An 18,308-nucleotide genomic window follows, 5' to 3' on the forward strand; every position below is an offset into this window, starting at 1 on the left:
ACATTGCAATGAATTTACAAGATCCAAGTAGCCAAGAATTTGTATCAATGGTAAGAGGTTTAGAATTCAATGAGAATGACATTAGTAGAATCACCACTTTACCTACAAGAGTGAATTAGGACAAGGAGAATAGACATGAGGTAATGGATGCCAATAAATCCTTCTTTGTGCAAGGAGAAGTGCCAGAGTAATACCAAGAATATGAACCAAAAGAAAGGTGTTTCCCTAAAAAATAGAACCCATTACAGTTGAAGAATCACTTGAGAGGAAGAAGCAGCATGGACCTACATTATAACTTCCTTGGGAAACTGAGATGTGGGGCAAATGCACATATAAGAGTAGCAAGAAGAGAAGTAGGAAGAGCATCACATGGACCAATAAACATAGCATGAAACATACCAACATACATGAAGAAAAATATGGAAAGGAGGATGATTAGGTTGCTCAGAGGCTGAACAACAGTTTCAACAGAGGGGTATGATGGAGCTCCAAATTAGATAAAAATTAAGGCCCATATAACCTTTCTTAGGAACATAAAGGCTATATTAAATCTCTCCCTCTAAACTTAATAATGTTTTTTAGCTTTAATACATTCTTAGGAAGGTTTAGAGATAGTTTCATAATGTGCGTAATATTATTTATTTTTGCAGAATATTGTGTAAATTTTGGATGAGATTATATAGGGAATTTATCCCTACTATATCATGGACCAATATTGTATAATAAATATACTGGAGATCATGAAATCATTGAAATATTTTGGAGCTCCACTAATTGATAAAATCTAGGAATGTGTTCTCTGCCATTAAATGAATATTCCTCCTAGTTGGAACTAGATCCATTTTTTGACAGATTTTGGAGGGGAAATATACCTCCTTTTAAGGAGGGTGTTTCATAATCAATTTTTATAAGTACCAATTCGAATTAGCCTCCTGAGGCATGTATTTATTAGTCTTCTTGAGGATAAAACTTATTATTTAGTAGCTCTACTTTCATTTCTAGTAGGGATGTACATGGATTGCTTAAAATAATGAAGTTTGGTGCCATTTTTAGCTTCTAAAGCTTGGTTTACATAATAGGAATCTAAATATACTTTGGATTGGCCATCCCAGGAGCCTCAGAGCCTTGCTATATAATTTATTTATTTTCATTGAATATCTCTTTCACTTGCATCTCTTATTTTTGCATTTAGTGTTCATACTTCATTTGAGGTAGGTTATATTAGTTAAATGATTGAAGTGAGTTTTTTTGCAGGTTATTTATAGATTCAAAAGCATGATGCATCCTTATATCAACTTTTAAAAGTCATATACATCATTGTGCTACTTGGATTTGTTTACTAGTTCACAATTTTGGAATTTCTAGAAGTCTCTTGTAGCAAAATAGTAGTAATTTTGCAGCTAAATTTTAGCACACGTCAATGAATATATTTAAATATTTTTACCCTTGCATATATTGCTAAAACAATTCAATTTCATAACAAAATTTACCCCGTATAATTTTCAATTGATCAGGTTAGGCATTTGGTAGGTTAACTAGCTCACTAATTCTTGAATTTTTAGTTTTTGGAGTAGTAATTTTATGCTATTTTTTATCAAATTTTAAAACGAGTATTTTTGAGTGATTCCACTTGTATTGGAGTCTTATGAAATCCTAATTAATAAAAATAATTACTCCATCTTATTTTCATTCGATTTTCTTGGTCACTTAGTGAGATAAATTGGAGGACAAGCTAGCTGAAAGACTAGGTATTTTAGTTTTTGTAAGTATAAAAATCATAATATTTTTGTGGTGTGAAGGTACTACTGTTGATTTTCAAGTTTAAAATTTTCATCCTACATTCCTCCTACCATCATTAACCCCTTTCTCCTAACTACATAATTCCCTCAAAACTTTTCCATCTAAAGTACATTTCTGGGTCATTGAAGGACACTGTGTGCATTTGTTTTTGTGAAAAATGGGCCTCTGAGAGGTACTAAGGTTGGAAAAATCCTCATAAAACTTTCATATACCATTTCCCACCTTTATGTCACCTTTTCTACCCTCATAATTCTCACAGATCCAATCCTGTAGAAAAAAGGGCAATCATGTAACATCCTGTAGCAATCTTGTAGCGTCCTATAACACCATGTAAAAACCCTCCAAACTTGACCAGGATTGTCCTTGAAGCTTTATTTCTTCCTCATAGCCTTCAATAATGACCTGTAAGCTCCAAAACCATGATTCGGTAAGATCAAAGACCTCTTAAGCCTTGTGTCTTCTCGATTGTAATTCACCTCTGCAACTATGGTTAGTGGACATATTCATGACTTGAAGAGAGTAATGATGATTTTCATGATTAATTTATGAAGCACCTTGTGAACTATATTGAAAAATATATTTCTTGAGTGCGATGATTAAAGAGTGATTTCACGATTAGATTTTTCTTCATACATCTTAACCTAAGGTTTCCATTTCCAACATTGTTATTTCTAATGCATAGACTAGGTTTTCTTTTGATGTACCATTTACACTCTACAAATAGGTTAACGTTTACATTTCTATAAGTAGGATTAGCATTTACATTCATGCAAAGTAGGATAATATTTCCATTCTTCAAAAGTAACTAGTATTTCCTCTATCTAAAAGTAATTATGTTTCCTTTCTGCAAAAGTAAGTAGGTGTTATTTTATGCAATTATGATTAGTTGTGCTTCTTATTTCTACAAGCATAGAGTAATTTAGTTGCTTGCACCAATTTAGGTATAATTACACCACCTACTACACATATATTCCTTAAACTTCTTAATTTTGTACAACATTGAATTGGATGAATGAAATAAGGACACATTGCATGTTGTAGATATAGTGCTAACACCTCTTAAGTTTGTATGAACGACAAGTTAATAATTTACGCTGGTAGCCTTGGGATTTGTAACATTCTTGTTGCAATATTAGGGCTCATCACACACTTAAACATAAATCAGGAACATTAAAGAATGAAGGTTCAAAGTTGAGACTCCTATGGCATGCCCACACCCACATGTCATTTTTTTTCACTGTCCAATGTAAATAATAGAACCAGATTTTCTTGTTTGTACGAATGAAATAGTTACTTTTATTTTAATTTTAGAGTTTTGATGTAGTTTCTTTAATGTTAGTTCTTGTTTAGATATATAAACTCAAATGTGTGGTTACAAAGGAAGTGATGTGTGCAACACATTCACAATTTAATATGAATGCTATTGTCTGGTTTTGGGCCTTTCACATTTTAGGGTGCCCATGAAAAATCTCCATCCTTATTACTTATCAAAATATTTTGATTTTTTTCAAAATTCATGATCTACATAATACTATTTCTTGAAATATTAGAATCTTTCCAAATTCCCATTTAAAAGTTAGTTTAAACTTTTTTATTTATTTATTATTTTTTGCGTCCTCCTTCACTTCAAGTCATCATGTTGAAAGTTGATATTGATTTTCCCTCTTCAATATGTTATAGTTCATGGGTTTTACCAAGGTACTTTGATAACATTTCAAGAATGGTTATGCATGTTTTGTAAAATATTTGAAATTACATAAATAGTGATGTTACATAATTGAACCAATTCATCGGTTAGTTTGATAATAGTAATGAACAATATTTGTTATTCTTAAACATGTTTGATATTTAAAAAATAATATAAAACATATACTTCTATGATGTGACTTGGTTGAGGCATATTTTATGGTTGAACTAGAACTAAAAAAATCCCTAGAAATCCCACCAAACTTATATTAATAAGAATTTGATTTGATATTCATTTCATTATTCATACATACATTTGGGGGTTCCTTATTTCCATTTTAGTGATCATCCCTACTCACATTAAAAGAACAAGAAATAAAAATGTAGATACATTAGCCAATCAGAGACCTGTCTTATCAGTTTCACATATCTCCTCCACATAGAAATACTTTGAACACTCTCCTCTGGAGCATAGCTAAGCAGGACAAATATCCCTAACCAACTTGTTTCTATATATTCCTTCATGATCTTTATATGTATCACTTAATATGTCAATAGCCTACACAGACCAGTTTTTATGTAACATCCCTAGGTATACTTCGTACAAAATAGAAAAGAATCATTTTTCTTTTATATAAGTTTTACTAGCATGTAACATATCATGAATGACTTATCACATAATTTTAATCCAATGATAAAATGATATAATCATAATCATTAAGTGAAGTGTTGTTTCTATGACAAACACCCTCCAAAGTTTTCCCACATTCAAATTTTGGAGCCTTATTATGGTCGTGCCATCCTTTGTTTCAATCCATTAATTTCATGCTTAGTCATGTTGCTGAAATGTTTAAGTATTCCTTCAAGGATTCTAAGTTTCTAAGTGATCTTATTTTAAATGCAAGCCTAAGAGTCACTGTGTATCCTTGGAAGACAATCATTGTGCAACCCTTGATGATAATCATTGCATAGTTCCTGATGGTAGTGACTATGTAGTCCCTAATGACAATGATTGCATTGTTCCTTGAGGATGAGGATTGCACATTCATTGGAGACAATTCTTGCTCAATATCTAGTGATAGTGATTACGCAGTTGCTAGAGAGAGAGAGACTGTGAAATCGTGATTTAGAGTGATAGTGTGAGGACATATTCTACAAAAAGTGACTATGCATATTTTCTTGACAGTGAGAGTGTTTCTCAAGTTAGTCAATCCCATCTTGGCTACTAGTTTCTGGACATGCATCAGTTATAAACCTCATGGAATGTTTTCTCTCCCTGTATAAGGAGTCTAGCTCAAAGCTCATCCTTACCCTTCTATTTTGAGATCTATAGACTATTGGGGTATAAGGAGCATTCTCTTACTCATGGTTTTAAATGCTCTATCTACCAGGTGAGTTTCTCCACTCTTGATTTTGTTTTCATAGCTATTGCTTTTACTTTATTCTTCTCTTACATGTGTCATTATTTCTTTATTTATCTTTTACAAGTGTCACTTTTTCATAATTTCATTATTGCATGCATCACTTGTGTTTTATTTGTATTTGCAATTGTCATTTTCACTCTTGGATGTGTTGCTTTCACTTGTTTTCACACATCTTAAGAGAGCCATGTAATAACTCCTAGAGGTAGATCCAACACGTTCTATTGCACTAGCTTATGGTCTTCATCATTAAAATATGTGATGGACACATTCTTATGGCATAAAACACATTTTGATTGTATTTGACACTTGTATTCCCACTTGTATCTTAAGTATCACACTCAGAAACAAGTGTCACTTTGCTATCGTTTCAATCTATATGTTAGTGTTGGTTATTGAACATTTTATTTCTGTGTATTTGATGGTAAGCATGTGTGTGATCTCTACTCAGGACTTGTTCAGATGTATTTCTCTCTCTTGTTCCATTAATCCCACACTTAGCTATTTTGGAGCTCTTCTTGATCCTTCCATCAAGCGCAAGTTATAAAAGAAATATATCTTCACGAGGTGATGATCATTACCCATTCACAAGCCTCATTGATGAAATCTCCACCTCTTGTGCATTAAGCCTCTTTTAGGGAGAACTCCCATTTATTGTGCATTGAGCACCTTTAGAGCATAGTCATTGAACCCTTGATGCTTGTACTGCCTCACTGCACTAAGCCTTGATCAATTATGCCTTTTATTTTGAATTGACCAACTCTATTTGACAAGGATGATTTCTCTATCTTCTTGTAATGAAAAAATTTTCAATACAAAGTGTATCTCCCCTTCATGATGAAGTGAGCATCCTCAAGGTTCACTGACCTAAATTTATACTTCTTACACCAACGAACTGCGCAATCTCTTCACCAAGTTAACCTCCTACTATGAATTGTGTAGCTCTAATGGAAAGTAGGTCCATATATAGACCACTACAACCCTCAACTACACAATCATGGAGTCTTCTCCTCAATCAATGTGCATTGTGTAGTTACAATGTCGATTCTTGCCACTCCTTGTTACTGAAACCCCTGACTGCACAATTCTCTTGTCCTTCCTTTCCTCATCTTAACATTACATAGTCCTAATGGGTAGTGGACTCATCCCTTAGTCCCCGTGAAGCTTAAATATGCAATTATTTCCTCCTCTTCCTCGAGCATTGCACACTATGCATCCTTAGTCAATAAGCTCATCACCCTTAACTGCAAGATTTTCCCACTATGTAGGACCTTGATAATTATTCCCCAGTTTTGCATTGTGCAATCCCAGAGGATAGTGTGTCCATCCCTAAGACCCTAAAATGCTCAACTGCAAAATTATTAGCCTCTTACTTTAAAATCCCTTTCACTTTGCTCTATGCTAGTAACTATGTTATATGAACAAACATAGATAAAATAGGTGTTTTTTTGGGCCGATGTTGCCTTGTCATGAATAAAATTCATTTGTAGATGCTATCACCCTATCATGGAAAGGTGATGCTCAAGAATGTTAGCAAGCATAGGTTACAAGAAATACACTTATGGAGATAAGACACAAAGATGATATCTTGCAACTTTAAATGAATCTTTGAGCCCAACAGAGAGATGAAAATTTATGTTCTTTTAGAAGGTTCCAAAACTCATTTGGACCCATTGGAGGGTTAAGATGAAGAACATCCTAGATCAATAATCAAAATTTGAAGACCTGGGCACTAGAGAAAGCAACCTCACATCAATATATTTCCATTAGCTCTCATATCACACTCACCAAACTATGGTTATTCAAAGTGTCAACACAAGAGTGTTGTTTGGGCCCATGTATTTTTTCCACATTATTGGTGGAATGTAATTATGTAATTGCAAAATGACAAAATTTAAAATGTTTGGAAGCCCAAGGGTCCCAAATAGAATGTGAAAAGTCACTAGAAAGTTATAAATCCATGTAGAAGCTCATAGGTCACATAGGAATTGAAAACGTCACATGGGAGCTCAAGAGTCATGAGGGAAGATTAAGAGCCGCAAGGAAGGTGGAGAGCCACCTCATTTTTTATATATACACCGTCATAGCTCAAGAAAATGTGTTTTTCACCTTCTCTTCTCCACCTTGGAATAGGAGAGAAGATCATTCTTTGGAGGAGCAAGAAGTTACTAAATGTTCCATTATTGGGGCCAATGTTTCATTTTTGTAATCATGTATCTTAGTACTTTCACTTAATATATGAATCTCTAAGAGTTCATGAACCTTCATGAATATGTCATGAATGATTTTAAGATTACTCTTTCATTGTTTGTGGTGTATTTTTATGTTTACACATACTAATGAAAATGAACTATTTCATTGGCTTTTGTATGCATATAATTGAATGTGCATTTTTACTTGATTTTATGATCATTGTTAACTTGTGAACTACTTTGCAGGTTATTCGACAATTATTTCCATGCTCTTGTGTTTCTCTTTTAGGATAATACTATTACTTTTCTTCTAGAGGCTCACTCTTTCTTTCTTTCCCATGAAAGTACCTTATATACATTGCAATTGTATACCTCACACTATCAACTTACTTTCTTGTTTCAAAGATTGTTTGGATAATCTCTTATGTTGATAATTGCAGCCAAGGAAAATCACTAAGAATAATTGTGTTTGAGCCTATTATCCAAATGGGGCTACTACTCCAAACGACATGAGGTCTAATTGGTTCTTCATACTGTGGATATCTCCCGCATTGGCATATTTCCAACATTGTAAACATGAACTAACCAAAGAAATGGAATATCTATTTGCATAAAGGAAAAGAATTAGTGACGTTTTTTAACATAACACATTTTCTTGTAGCTTTTAATTATTAACATTGTCTAATTAATGAGGTTGATTAAAAACATGATGAATGATATAATTTACAACATCATGCAAGGTGACAATATCATCAGGATAACCAATTATGAAAACAAATAAATGGACACTGACATTACCCTGGAAACCCCAAAGGAGAAAATCAATGAATATTTACTTTTATTAAACATTTCGTCAGGTTGTTCATCCCTCACTCAATGGAAACCGGAGATTCCATCCCCTATTCATTGTTCATATTTTACGAGGGATACATAATCCTTCATTCAAGAACTATTAACTAGAGGCCCATATATTAGAAAAGTCATGTTTTTCAAACACAATGCCCAACAGTTGTTAAAGCACAATATCTTCGTGGCCTGATTGTTTACTGCAATAACTTTTTTCTTCATTACCATTATGTATTAGTAAACCAAGTTTACCATTTTAAACTTCATTCAGAAATCTTTCACAGTGCATGTAACCATAGTTATCTGTAATGAAATCATAGTATGCAATAGTATTAGTTATAATTCATCATTCAATCACTGCAAAAGAGATTAGTTTATAAAAATATCACTCGTTTCCTGGTAAATCATGATTTCATCCCTACAACCACTATCATAAACAAAACTCTAACATCATGATTATTGAAATATTAATTTATAAAAAACAAACTATTATTGAATTATCATCCAAATATAATGTGAGAGAATCAAAATATCTTTATCTCAAATATTCAATCTCTATCTATTATCATTTTTATGTTATAATCACTAATAATCTTCTATGCATTATATCTCTTTGCATGAAGGCACTTCTTGCAAATGAATAATCAAAGTAAAGGTCATAACTGCATATAACAATTTTAGTTATAAATGCAATACCAAATACATAACAACAACTATTGCTATAGTTCTCACATGAAATACCATAATATTATCTCAAACCCTATTATTATTGTATTTAAAAAAATGTAAAAATATGGGTATAAATTCACAAAACCATGGTAATAATTCCAAGTTTCTCTTTGTCACAAAACCATGTGTATCAATCCACATGTTCCTTTTAAAATAAAACCATATTTATCAACATGAACTTTGGTTATTCTTGTTATTCCATTGTAATAACATATGCATATAAAATACATCTATCTTTTTTGTCTATATTTCAAATGCATTATACAAATGCATACAATAATAAAAGAACACCCACTTATTCATATTCACATGAATTAAGTAAATGCAGTGTAGTTATAAAATTGAAAATGCATTGACAGAGGTCAACTTTTATTTATAAGTGTAATTATTTTTTAAAACTTATTGTTGTTTTGACCTATTGTAAATGTATTTACCAATGTAAAACTAACTATCTCTCTCTCTCTCTCTCTCTCTCTCTCTCTGTATATATATATATATATATATATATAGATATCTCTCTCTCTCTCTCTCTCTCTCTCTCTCTCTCTCTGTATATATATATATATATATATATATATATATATATATATATATATATATTATCCAGTTGCAAGTGGCATGTGAATAACCTCTAATGCATTCCCATATAATAATTTTCCATGCAAATAGTAAGTGTAAAATAGAGTTTACGTACCCAAATGGAAGTATGGTGAGACTTACCCATGACAAAACCCCTTTCACATACTCCAAATGTGCACTTTCGCTGGAAAGTTATATGGTTGGTCCTTTGACCATCAATGCCAAGCCTCAATGATAACTTCTAGTTTTTGAGCACACCATCTTTGAATGAGCTTCTATCTTGACCATAATGTGCCCCATTCGTCTCCGCATGACCACCATAATTGTGTAATCAGGAGCCTTCATTGACAAGGGAACCAAGATTGGGTTTTTTCCAATAGGGTTGATGAAGATAATTAATGGAGATTGCTTATGATGCCCTTAAATGATATTTATAGGGATGATCTTATACTCCACCTCTTTCTCATTTAGACAAACCATAAATATTTTTAGGGATGGTGAGATCAATGGAATGCCATGGATCTTGTCAAGCTCCAATATGAAAATTTCACCAACAAAAACAACCAAAATGTAGTCTATTATTGAATGAAGATGAAGATCAACTCAGAAACCAACAAAGATCACCACTCCCAACATAATGATAACCAAATATTCACATATATTTGTACACATTCAATGGCAACCTCCCACTGTTTCACGATGTGGGAACTAAAGAAACTAGATGTCTACCCGAATAGAAAAACTTAAACTATTAGAGTTGAAAAAATGGATTAGTTACAAACCATTCCATAATTGATTCTTGGTGCTAATTAGAGCACATCAAGAGTAATAACTGTCGATCAATTTTCTTTCCTTGTTTGGCTTCTTCTTAACATGGAAAGATGACCTTCAATATATTGTCATTACAATGTGTGTATTGAATCATATATTATCATTAATATTTTCCATATTATTAAAATTATAATATCGAGTTCTAGGCATATTACATTCTCCCCCCATTAAAAGTAACACCATCCTTGGTGTTCATATCTTATTCATTTCATCATTATTATATTTTTTCCCATTCTTTATCTCCCACTAGAACTTTACTTTTTCTTTTAGATTTCTTTTATCTCCTGCAATTTTCTTTTCAGATCATCTTTCACTCATGATATTTGTCTCTTGTCAAAATAATTCCATAACCATAACAACAAAAAGGTGATACTTCCCCTTCAAAATGGAGGATTGCTTTTTTCTAGGATATACCAATAAGTTAAAGCAATAATGACTTATTAGTAACAATAAATATGTAAATCTATCAAAATATTCAACTTTTACTTCCACTCTTTTAGTCATTGTTCAATTTCATTAAAAAAAAGTCTTCATAAAGGCTGTTTGTTAGCTCATAATATTGTTGGAAACCATTGCCAACCCATGCAATATTTTAATTACAGACTTGGCTTATCATCTATGGCAAGCCCTATGAGTGGCTTATTAGAATAACAACAAAAACCTTGGGTAGTCTATGAGTCCCAAGCTCATATGCAGTGGCGTATTGACCAAGTTATCGAGTTAGTATTCCTTAATTATAATCACATTGTCTTTAATCACAATATTTCAATTATCAATCATTTAGCACATTACCTTTGCAAGTACTCAGAGAGCATATGGTAATCTAATCACAAAAATGATCAAAGTAGCCACAAATGCAGAAACTGCATACTATCAAAGCCCTTTCTAAAGACATCCATAAGTCTGATATCATGAATTCTTGGGAATACATTTGAAATACAATTCTAGTTGTTTCTCGTACCCCCTTGAGTTCTAGGCTCTTTTACACCTCCTTAAAACTAGAAATTTCCCACTAGTTCTTGCTATAGGTTCAACCATTATATCACAATAACACCTTCTAAATCTAACTGCCTTTACCTCTCATATTCATTTGCATACATCTTCTACCCATGGCATTTATCCCTTGTAATGTTAGATTTTGGTTGTTAGATCAGAAAGGAGGGTCATCATATTGGCATTATGGCTATTGTGTTTTCCTTGATAATAACCTTCTTGATAAATATGTACTTTATGTCAACAATGCAATAATATTATTATGGAACTAAAGTCAATAATAGGTACAAATGTTACAGATTATGTGGACAATGACAAACGTCAAGTTTGAGAAAGTATAAGTAGTTCCTATGAAGAAGGGTCACGTACATACATAGGTTTTATGAGTAAAAGTAGCATACATAAGTGGAACCATGAAAATATAGATAATAGGGTCATTACCATGGTATTGTTCCATAGTAATTGGAGCAGCTATAGTCATTTGATCCTATCAACAAATACTAACGACATTACCAAAGTATTTACCTAAGGTATTGGTTGAGGCAAAAAATATATAAGGAGATGGAGATCAAAGTGTTAAGCGTGCAAGTAAACAGTTTATTCATGTTTAATTTGATCAGAAATAGGTGTGTGATGGGGAGCAAGGAGAAGACCAGATTAGATAGATCTGAAAGTATAGTAAAGACTGATGAATAAACTTTCTTGATCTATTTATAATTGTAGCTAATAATGGTAGATCCATGGCTACAATGATGTTGTAATTTGAATATGTGACAATAAGGTTTGTAGAATCAGAATTATGTTCGCAGTGAAAATTTTCAGATCCATATGCAAGTTTTTTTTGAATAGTCATGTACATATGCGAAGTTGTTTTTGGGTAGTCACACATATATTTTGTTACGTGTTATTCAATACGTTGAGATATTTACGCATGTGTCCCACCATATAAGTGAATATATATGTTTTTATGCTTAATAATTGTCACATATATATTCTGAGTCAGATCTGGTAAGGGCTTGTAGTGCTGCTTGATGATAATTGTTGATGATGTCTAGTTTATTTCCTCCTATTTGTCAATGATGTCTCTATGATATGTGTCTGATAGTGTTGGTTGGGTTGATTGGAATATTGATTGGTATTGATGCCACAATATGATGATATATGATTGATTACATGATCTATGCTTGGTTCAGTACTTGATTCAGTGAGAGGTTCAATGTTATAGTGAGATAAATGATTTTTTGTTCAATAATCTAAGATATGTACGTAGGTTTTATGCAGAGGAAGCACATATATACATAGATTGTTTTAAGAAAAATCACGTATATATTCTAAAGTTCATTTCCTCTAGTTGGATTTTGGATTCAATGGCTTGATGCTTTATAGTTTCAGTTGATTTACAAATATTCAGTAGTTCAAATTTTTGTTTCAACATTTCAGTTTGGGAAATGGTTTAGGCTTGTTGTTGGTGTGGGTACAATGTGAATATCTGATGAAATGTTGCCTATAATTTTCTTTATGATTGTTTGACAACTAGATTCGCTCTAAAACATTCTAAAAATTGGTTCACAAAGAGATAAGGGTTACAACCTTTAGAAAGGGGGTAGGAGCTGGTAAAAAAAATCAGGGGGTTGTAGCTCCCTTCTAGTGGATGCTAGAGAACAACTAGAGGTTGTATCCTCCTGCAGGCGGGTGCCTGAGTTTTGGTAATACTTTGTGCTACTAAAAAATGTAATAAAGATTTTATTTATATAAAAATAAAGAAAACAAATAGAGTGACACTGGTTGTTTTCTCCCTCATTGGGTTTCCACCTAAAATCCTAGTGTTATATGTGTGTTTCTTATGTGTTGTGATTTATCTATTATTTAGTTCATTTTGGATAGTGAATAAATTAATAATGCATTGGTTAACTTAAATATCGGATGAAGGATATGTTAAATTAAGTTAATTGGACATCTGTTGTTTGCATTCATAAGAGTTATGTACATATGTTGGTTTCATGAAGAATAGTTGCATACATAGTTAAAAATATGAAATGAAAAATGAAAAATATTGATTCACCCACCCCCCGAACATTTTTCCTAACAATTGGTACCACAAAAAGACTCTTTGAAGAAGCTTGATAACTTGAAGGGAGATCCATCAATATGAGCATTCAAGAGGGAGTATCTTCTATTAGGCCACCTTTGTTTAGTGGAACTAACAGTTTTTATTGGAAAGTTAGAATGAGAACATATTTGCGAGCAATATGAGTTGATGTATGGGAAATATTTGAAGTTGGATATCAATACCCAATCTCCATTCCCACAGATGATGCAGGGAAGAAACAATATGCGATCAATGAAAAGGCCATCAATGTTATCTTGGAAGGTTTGGTTGAATCTGAGTTTGTGAAAGTCACACAACTGAATACAACAAAAATAATATGGGAAATGCTTGCCCAAATCTATCAAGGTGACACTAAGGTAAAAATCACTAAACATCAATTGTTTAGAATTCAATATGAGACTCTTAGAATGCATGATGATGAAAGTACTGCAAGTTGTTTCCTCAGAGTAGATGAGGTTGTTAACTCAATGAAAAATCTTGGTGATGAAATACAGGATTCTACTATTGTTAAAAATATTTTAATATCTCTAACCTCAAAGTTCGATTCCAAAGTCTCCTCCATTGAAGAAATGTAGGATTTGAAGAATCTCACTATTGAACAACTCCCTGGGATATTGACAACTTATGAGATGAGAAAAGGGGGTACATCAGGTATGAGAGAACCAACATTCAAAGACACAAACAAAGTGAAATAAAAATAAGAGCATAAGGAAACATGTTATGTTTCAATTGGAGAAGAGGCGAATTTTGTGAAGAAGGTCCAAGTAGGAACTCGTAGTTTCAAAGGTAAGATTCCTTTTAAATGTCCTTTTTTGTGGAGGAGTAGGTCACTATGCCGCCAAATGTCCTTATAAATAAAGTCATGAGAAATGGAAGAATGTTCAAAAGAAGAATGTTAAGTGAAATTTTCATAGAAGGAAATGTTTTTATACTCATGAAGATAATGAATATTCATCCAGTAATGAGGATGATGAATTATATTAGGATTGTCAATTAATTATGGAAATTGATGAACAATGTGTGGATGAATTTGAGGATGCCTTTATGGATTCTCTAAAAGAAATTGATAGACTCGGGGTCATAAACAAGAATCAAGAAAATAAAATCACTATGTATAAGGAAAATACCCTTATTGAAGAAGTAAGTAGGCTAAAGATCTGTCTAGAAGAAGCTAAATTAGTTGAAGAAGCTTTGAAGAAACAAGTCCAAGAAAAGGAAAGGCAATGTGAAAGCTTATAACTTGAAATTGTGGGTCTAAGAAAGGAACTTGAGAAAAGAAAGGATCTAAATCTTAGATTTGGTAAAGGATCTGAAAATTTAGAAGAAATCATTAAAGTGCAACGTTCTCCTCTAATCAAGATAGGCCTTGGATACAATCCAAATGGTGAAACATAAAAACATATGAAATCTTCTAAAATAGGTACAATAAGCTACGTCAATGTTATAAAATGAATCAATCATCAGAATTATATGACTCAGCAAAAGAGTGAAGGATCAAATATTTCTCATGCAAAACAACCTTTCCATGAACAAAGGGAAAGCTACTAAAAAAGGTATTAGAATTCAAGGTATTCTCACTTCAATGGTCAATCCTTCACTTGTCATAACTTTGGTCATAAATTAGTTCATTATGTTTCTTATAAAATGATTATGACTAGAGAAGCAAGAAAGAAACAAAATGCAATTGGGAAAAATAAATCTTCTTATAATGTTTTATCACCACTTTAGAATGAAATTGAATGTTCAATTTTTCAATAACTTTGTTCATGAAGAAACTGAATTCATAATAAGGATAAAGTCATCCTATCAACATGAATATAAGACTATACCACCCAAGGTATGGAAAAACAAAATCACTTCCTTTGCAAATTGTGGTCTAACATTGTATGCAGGAGATCAAGATAATCTATGGTACATTGACAATAAATATTCAAAGCATATGACATGTGATGGACATAAGTTTGTTTCTTTTAATGGAATTAAGAAAGAAAAGAATGTGACTTCTAGTTATAACTCACATGTTGCTATTAAAGTGAAAGGATTTGTGTGTTTAAAGAAAAAGGTCAAGGTTGAGAATGTATTATTTGTTGATGGGCTAAGAAATAACTTGTTAAGTGTTAGTCAAATGTGAAATCAGAGGCATGGAGTTATTTTCAGATTAAAGAATTACGTGGTAAGAAACTTGGATATAGTTAGGATTATGATCAAGGGAACCAAAACTCCAAAAAATGTATATGTCCTAGACAACGGAAAAGAGCATTGTTTTTAAAGAAAATATGAAGAATGTTGGCTATGGCACAAAAGGTTGGGGCACCTCATCTTTTCTTAATTATACAAATAAAATAGGATGGGCATAATTCGTGACTTGCCCAACATTTATCAACCTAAATATAGCATCTGTAAATAATTTCAATTTGGTAAGCAATCTAGAGTTCAGTTTAAAGCTAAAGAAGGTACTTCAAGTAAACCTCTTGAACTTGTTCATACTAATTTATGTTTATCTATGATAAACAAATTTCCTTGTGGTGAACCATACTTCATATTATTTATTGACGACTTTACAAGAATGTATTAGACTGGTCTACTAAAGTATAAAAATAAGGCATTTGAAAACTTTAAAATATTCAAGGCTTTGATAGAAAATGAATTGATATAAAATTCAAATGTATTATATATGATAGAGGAAGATAATTTATATCAAATGAATTTTTCAATTTTTGTGAACAATTTGGCATCAAAAGACAATTTTCCATAGCTAAAACTCATCAACAAAACAGAGTGGCAAAAAGAATGAATATAATAGTTCAACAAATGGTACATTCCATGCTTGATGATTCATGAACACCTCACGCATTGTGGGGAGAATTAGTACATATAGCCATGGGTATACTTAAAAAGGCTCATGCTCAAGTAAAAAATGATAAAACTGCATATGAACTATGGTATGGTAAGTCTGCAATAGTCAAACACTTTAGAATGTTTGGAAGGAAATGTTTCATAAGAAAAAATAATGATAAGCTTGGAATGTTTGAATCTAGAGCCGATGAAGCAATTCTCCTTGCATACTCTTCTAGAAGCAAAGCATATAAATGTTACAATAAAAGGATCAAAAATATTATTGAAAGTATAGTCTATGTTGTGATTGATGAGGCATCCGCAGGTGCCAAAAGGGAAGCACACGCTTAAAATGAACCTCTCCCTACATAAATCCAAGAAGTTGTAGGACACAAATAAATAGAAGCATCAGAAGAAAGAAATGAAAATACAAGTATGTCAAAAAAGATTCCATCGAGGTATGTTCAGAAAAATCACCCTGAATCTCAAACATTATGTGATAAGGAAGTAGGAATACAAACTACAAGATTTTTTTTGGAACATCTAGTTGCTTAGCCTTAATATCCACAACTGAATGTCCAAATGTGAATCAACCAAGAAAAGATAAATGTTGGATTAGGGTAATGAATGAAGAAAATGATTAAATATAAAAGAAACATACATGTGAAATGGTACCAAGGCCTCGTGATAAAAATGTAATTGGGGCAAAATGGGAGTTTAAGAACAAACTAAATGAAAATGGAGCATTAATTTGAAACAAAGCATGAATTGAATGCAAAGGATATGCTCAACATGAAGGGATAGAATTTGAAGAAACATTTGTGCCTGTAGCTAGACTTGAAGCCATAAAAATGTTTCTTTCCTTTTCCAATTTTCATAACTTTAAGGTATATCAAATTTATCTTAAACATGCATTTTTAAATGGGGACCTATTACAAGAAGTTTATGTTGAATAACGTGAACGATTCCATACTTAGAAATGATACAAATCTTGTTTGAAAACTTAAGAATTCATTACATGGGTTAAAAGAATCTCCTAATGCATGGTAATATCGTCTTGACATGTATCTTTAACAACAAGGATTCAAAAAGGGATCTGCAGATAGAAATTTATATATAAAATTTGATAAATACAAGATTTTGATAGAAGTAGTTTATGTAGATACATCAATTTGGAAGCAATGTTGAATCTATGACTCAAGGAATTGCTTGAGTCATGTAGAGGGAATTTGAAATGTCTCTACTTGGTGAGCTAACATACCTTCTTGGTCTTCAAGTTCAACAAACTAAAGAGGCTATCTTTCTTTCTCAAACAAAGTATCTCACATGTATAAGGCCAAACATTATGCATGAAGTTGGCATAGTTGGATGCTTTCAAGAAAACCCTAAGGAAACTCATCTCTAATAAGTCAAGGGGATTTTCAAGTACCTACAAGGAACTCAAGTTTTTTGTCTATGGTATCCTAAAAATGAATACTTTACACTTCATGCTTACATAGATGCAAACTAGGAAGGTAATGTTGATGATCGCAAAAGTACTGGTGGAGGAGCATTCTATTTTGGGGCCTCACTTAGTTTCTTGGTTCAATAAGAAACAAATTTCTAATTCTTTATCAACTGTTGAAGCAGAATATGCTGTTGTTACCTCTTGTTGTACTCAGATTCTATGGATGATCCAAACATTACAAGACATTCAAGTCACATGTCCTCAACCCGTACTTATTCTTTGTGACAAAACTAGTGCCATAGGTATCTCTAAAAATTCTATCATGCACTCCAACGAACCACATTCCAATCAGATACCATTTTCTTAGAGAGAAATTTCTTGAACAAAAAGTGAAATTGGAGTATGTTCCTTCAGAGGAACAAGTTGTAGATTTATTTACCAAGCCTCTTCCACATGATTCCTTTGAATATCTTAGACAAAAATTAGGAATGGTTCCTGCCTCTTCACTTTGCAAATTGTTCTAACATGCATGTGATGTTTAGGGGTAGTTGTGGCTGTAAACACAAATACTTTACTTTCTGTACGCAGATTGTATGAAAGGCAATCACATGTATACATGGTTTTTTGAGCTAGATAGTCATGTATGTCTCTCAGTGATGAAGGAGTGGAACAAATTAAGGGGGAGCTTAATCAGTTATGCTTCCATCAGTTATTATTGTCTTTCTTGTTTTTATGTTGATTTGTTGCACAGGTTCATGGGGGGGAATCCTCTATTATACTAGTAGTTCATTTTTGGCATTATGGTTTCCTGAGCATGATGATGTTTGTATACAATTGTT

Source organism: Pinus tabuliformis, chromosome 4_2 (genome assembly GCF_031772625.1).
Source record: "Pinus tabuliformis cultivar Carrire ecotype Pingquan chromosome 4_2, CPIR1, whole genome shotgun sequence".
In the NCBI taxonomy this organism is placed as follows: domain Eukaryota; kingdom Viridiplantae; phylum Streptophyta; class Pinopsida; order Pinales; family Pinaceae; genus Pinus; species Pinus tabuliformis.